This window comes from Ctenopharyngodon idella, chromosome 7 (genome assembly GCF_019924925.1).
Source record: "Ctenopharyngodon idella isolate HZGC_01 chromosome 7, HZGC01, whole genome shotgun sequence".
Lineage (NCBI taxonomy): Eukaryota > Metazoa > Chordata > Actinopteri > Cypriniformes > Xenocyprididae > Ctenopharyngodon > Ctenopharyngodon idella.
This window is the reverse complement of record NC_067226.1, coordinates 27,241,960-27,248,004: the sequence shown is the minus strand read 5'-3', so window position 1 is coordinate 27,248,004 and position 6,045 is coordinate 27,241,960.

The window sequence follows — 6,045 nt, the reverse complement described above, 5'->3', positions numbered from 1 at the left end:
TTACCCCACCACAAACAACTCTATGATATATTAATTTTAATTAATTAAAAACACACATATATACATATACAATGCTGCATTAAACAATTTTGTAAGGGGAAAAAATAAATAATAAATCAGCTCCATTGCGGATTCCAAGTGATCAAGGGCTTAGGACGTTCCAATTCAGCCCACTGCAAAGGTTCCGCCAGTAGTGGGCACTCATGCAACGTAAGCAATGACGTATATCCGAGTCAACGAGACTGAGGGAAGTTAGCGAGGGAAGGGCATTTAAAAAACGAACGCAGCCCAGGTCGCACTCTTCTGCTGGCAGGGGATGGGCGGGACTGTGTGTACCGACCCGAACACGAAACTTGCAGAGTATAGTTGTAGCCGCTAGGAGACTGCTCAGGTAGCAACGCCAGTAGAATTCGACCAGTTGAGAGTTGTTCTACCACTGAAATAATTTTGACATTATTTTAAGGTTGAAAAACTACATAGTGTTGCTTTAATTTTTTTTTAAAATTTTTTTCATAAAATTTTTGGTCATAAAATCTAGTGTTGCTCACAGACACATGCCACTTCTCCTGTGTGCTCAAAAAGGTGATGGGAGTGTATGATATTAATGACATCGCCACAGCTCTTTTCTGACTTGTCAAACTGACAGTGTTACAACTGAGCCCATGTTACAACATTCCCTGGTCTCCCCCTAATGTTTTATATTATTTATCTTGTCATTCAGCATAAATATTTAAATTGATGTTGCAAATTCTTCTGCCAAGTAAGGTACTTCCATAACCTTTTTCCAGGCAACTTAACCATCAAAATGACCAGAACTTGACACAATAATACATAATTCAATTTATGTGTGGTGGTCATGTGTGTATATCGGCTATATTGGCAACGTCATATGGAGGTTTAAGGGATAAAATATTCAGAGTCTTCCAGATGCATCCTCTTCAAGATTCTTTTATTCAATTGACTCAAAAAAAAATTGAAGTTCAATTGATCTATACACATATTCTGTGTTTTCTTTTTAAAAATAAGTATATCTGTTGTGGGCTTATATTTTTAAGTGACTAACTATGGTAACTATAAACTTTGTTTTCCCATATGGATGGGTAGGACCTCAATGAAGGTGTCATATCCAATCAGATTTCAGAGCCAAAACCTTTTTGTAATCATTTCCATACCATTGTATATAGAACAGAGTAGCAGACACATATTGCAGGAATATTTGATAAGTAGCTTGGCTTTTGCGTTTTGAAAACTGTACAGTCATAGATAAACAACATTATGGAGAAGGCAACGAGTTGGTGCAGTTTGAGTAACAATGTATAAAAGAGCACCTGAAAAATATTATGTTCAAACACTTTTTTCTCTTTTGTCACTTTTGACAGCAGATGGCGCTGGAGTTTGGTTTATATGTTGAACTGAAAACCATAGTAAACTGACTTTTTTTTATTTATGCAAACACTGGTTCTGTCTTAGAAAGTTAGAGTGAAATGATTGTTAGCATCTGTTTCTCTAAAATCATTGATTTTTTTTTTTTTTTAAATATGCATTTTGAATTCACAAAAAAAAAAAAACCTAAGATAAAGCAAGCGTGAAATTAAATTTACATATATTTAAATATCATGAGATTTTAAAATTTGATATGCTATTAGTTAAGTGTTGCACTACTGCAGTTATAAAAAATCATTATTTATTCATTGTAATCCCAACTGAAACATTAACACAGTTCATGCACTGGTTAGTTTATGATTTTCAGAGAGAATCATTTTTGTTGGGGTATCAAGCGCTTTGACACTATTGGCTGTTTAATAATGCAGTGGAAAATACTGCACGTTGACAGCATGTGCTCTTCTCTGTAAGGCCACAGTACTTTAACTGAAGAGCACTATGCTTAACTTACCTGAGAGTTCATCTACCATTAGAATTGAAGAACCCTGCAACTACACACGCATACACACTCACACAAACAGCTATAGCAGCAGCTCACACACATGACTGCGCTTGGAGTGAATTAAAATAGTGAGGACGCAGCATTATGTAAATGCAGGCCCATTCCCCTCTCCAGCTCTCGGAAAATTGGATGATGTGTTACAATGATACCGGAGTGAATGGAAGGGCACGGTCTCAGGTTCCCATCAGCAGCATTTCCTCCTCTTCTGCCATCTTACTATCCTCTTCTCTCTTCCCCTATGCTTCCCTTTATTAGATGTGCTTGCCAAACCCCACTGTAAGTATTAGCACTTGCACAAGAGAGAAGGCTCTGACTGAGCATTTGACAAACCGAGATGTGTAAGATGCGTTTATAGGGTATGGAAAGTGCCAGGTCAGTTAAAAATTAAAGTCAGCTTGGGGGGGAAGAACAAAAAAAAAACTATTCACTTTCTTTATGCATTTTTATCTGCGAATTTCCTTGCCATCCTAAATGTCGTCTGGGTACATTCAATACAATACAAGTTATGTGCTCTTAAGTTTTGCAGCAAAGGCAATGTTTACACTTATAATGCTAATGCTAATGGACAATGATTAATTTGTAAGGATAATGATTAGTTTAGTTTTATTAGTCCATAGAGAGATTCATAAATTGATCAGTGTCTAGGCACCCTTAAAATTTGGTACCTTAAATTATACAGTTTGTTAAAAAGATGAAAATTCTGTCATTTACTATGTAGTTCCAGACCTGTATGACTCTGTGGAACACAAAAGAACATGGTAAAACTTTAATAAAGTCTCATTTGTTAACATTTGTTAACATTATTCATGCATTAGCTATCCTGAGCAAAATTTCTTACACATTTATTAATCTTTGCTAATGTTAGTTAACAAAAATACAATTTGTTAATTGTTCATTCATGTTAGTTCTGAGTGCATTAACTATTGTTAACAGATGCAACTTTAGATTTTAAAAATAGATTATTAAAGTTTGCAATTAACATTAAGTTTAAGAATTTTTAGAATCGTTAGTTCTACTAATGTTCATACAAAAAACACTGACATTTCTCAAAATATGTCATGTAAGTCATGCCAGTTTGGAAAGACACAAATTTTCATTTTTGGGTGAACTATCCCTTTTAAGTGGAGGTTAGTTGTTGCGTGATTGAGTGCCTCATGATTTTCACCTGACAGATGGGGGGGAAAAAATAAAAAATAGATGAGGGCTGCATTCAAAATCATATACTTCCCTTACTATATAGTAGGCAGAAAATAGTATGTGACAAATGACGTATGTCCAAATTCATAGTATTAATAAAAGAGTAGGCAAAAGTACCCCAATGACCTACTACTTTCGGTGAGATTCTGAAGTGTGCATTCGATGGACACTCTACTATCCCATGAGGCCACGGGAGCGGATTTAAGAATGGCAGTGAAGCAACGTAACTGACAGAGTAGTTCACATGATAATGACAACATGGCAAATGTAGTACATTCATACTACACACACACATACTATATAGAACATACTTTTTTTAGCGGTCGTGAAGTGACTACATATTCAAAATAAGTACCTAGAGAGAGTATGTGATTTCAGACCCAGCCTTAGTCTACATTGATAAGAATATGGCTCAAGTATCAATCAGCTCCCTAACCCCCTTAGGCCGTGAATCAGTATATTGTGTACACGAATTTGTGCACTGGTTAGGACAGTAAGGACCCTGGTTCACTACACATTGGGACACTGATGGTGACATGACAACAACCTCGTTGTACAACGTCACTACTGGTTTTTATGAACAACAGCAGAACTGATATTTTTCTTACATTTATTTTTCTATACACTTATTTAAAGTACATTATGATAAATATTTTGATTGTTACATATTCCTGCAACATTTCAACCATAAATTAAGTATAAATGTTAGCTAGATTATGTTCAGTACCTATCTAGTGATATCCGTTTATGCTGAAATATAATTACATAATGTTTTGTTTTTCTTCAAAATATCTATCACTTGTCATTATGTGTAGAAAGTTGGCTCACATGATTTAGGGTGCTTTCACACCTGCCTCATTTAGTTCGGTTGAATCGCACTAGAGTTCGTTATCTCCTTTGGTGCGGTTTGTTTGGGCAGGTGTGAATACAGTAATCGCACTCGGGTGTACACCAAAAGCGGACCAAACAAGCGTACCAAGACCTCCTTGAAGAGATGGTCTCGGTATGCTTTCAAACGAACTCTGGAGCGGTTCGCTTGAGATCTGAAAGCAATCCGACCCAACGGACCAATGAACCAAATGATATCATAATTCATAACGGGAAACGTGTTATATAAAAAGCAGTAGTGTCTGATTCTGTGAGTAAGCACATTGGTTACCGTAGTTGAAAACCAAAGAGCGCCTCTTCATCTTAAATGCTGTGTAATTGCACTTCTCCGTGCGAGAATGCTATCCTGACGAAGCCTTGATTCCCGCTCTGCATCATTATAACATTCATACATGGTCTCGACACACTGACACAGCCTACTATAGACAGCGCAGGGAGATCCAGTTTGAATTTGCCGCAGCATTAATGTGAATGTAGTATATAATTTAACAGCAGGAATGATGGCTACATTCATATAGTGTTTTCGTTTGTGTCGACAGTTACAAATAAAGGCACAATAAGCTCATGGAGTGAACTTGTCAATCATTATTTTGATGGATGATGCTGAGAAAACTCTGACCAATAAGAGGACAATTGTACTCGCATGTGACTTGCGTAAACGCATTTTGGTACGCTTTGAAATGTTGCCATGTGAAAGCGAACCGAACCAAGAAGAAAATGCAACATTGTAAAAAAAATGTAGTCCCCGTTTCGGAACAAAACAAACGATCCATAGGTGTGAAAACACCTTAATGTTTTGTGATTTGAAACTTCCATTAAGGGATCATAGTGAGCATTGATGCTCCCTGGTTTTCACATTGTACTGTGGGACTTTTTCAGAGAAAGTTTCAGTGCACTGGAATGACGTACGCAAGTCCAGTTGGCGAAAGAGTGACCTCTGACCCGACGTATGATGTAGGATGTAGGTGTAGCGTAAGCTTAGGTGAGAGTAGAAACAAATACGGCTTGGCAACAAACTCAAGCTCCTCTTCTCTTGTATCGAAATCCTCTGACATTTCTCTTTAAAAATTCTCATTTTAGACTTCTAATTCGTGACCGGTGTTTTGTTTTGCTCTATCCTCTGCGCTTCCGCGTTCATCAATACACAATATATCGGGGTCACTCAACTAGACTCACGTACGTCTGTTACTGGAAGCCAGTGATTAATGTTTATAAAGTTATAAATATGGATATTTCTCTTACAAAAATGCATCACTTTGCTTCAGAAGGCCTTTATTAAACCCCTGGAGTCGTATGGATTACTTTTATGATGGATGAATGTGCTTTTTTGGGTTTCAAAATCTTGGTTACTATTCACTCCCATTATAAAGCTTGGAAGACCCAGGATATTTTTGAATACAACTCTGATTGTGTTTGACTGTCATATACACCTAGGATGCCTTGAGGGTGAGTAAATTATGGGATAATTTTAATTTTTGGGTGAACTAACCTTTTAAAATGGCCAACTCCCTGATCAGTGCCTTGACTGTTGAACTAGAGAGCTGATTAAGACGCTCCCTCTATCAATGTAGACTAAATCTATTTTATTTTTGCATCTGTCAGATGAAAAAATCTAGTGACCGGAATATCATAGAGTCTTGGCATTGGGTATGTTGGCTTGGCCAGTAAGCCTTTTACCCATGACAGCATCTTGGTGGTGAGTTTTTGCATAGGCAATCATCACTCAAATTTTCTTCATTTTCTCAATTCCTCAAATTCTCTTTCTGTTTTTCTCTAATTTAGACCCTTCTTTTCAAGACCACTTTAAGTTCAGTACCGTCTTCTCCCTTTGATCAGGCATTCAGATGTGAATGAGAGAGGTGCACTTCTCCAAGCATGTGCCTCTCTGCACAATCCTATTGTTCTAAATTGGCTACACTGGGAAGGCAGTGCAATGAAGTTATGAGAGTAAGTGAGGTCAAAATCCTGGCAATAAACAAGAACTTAATCCGGTTATCTATAGAGGGCATGGTTAG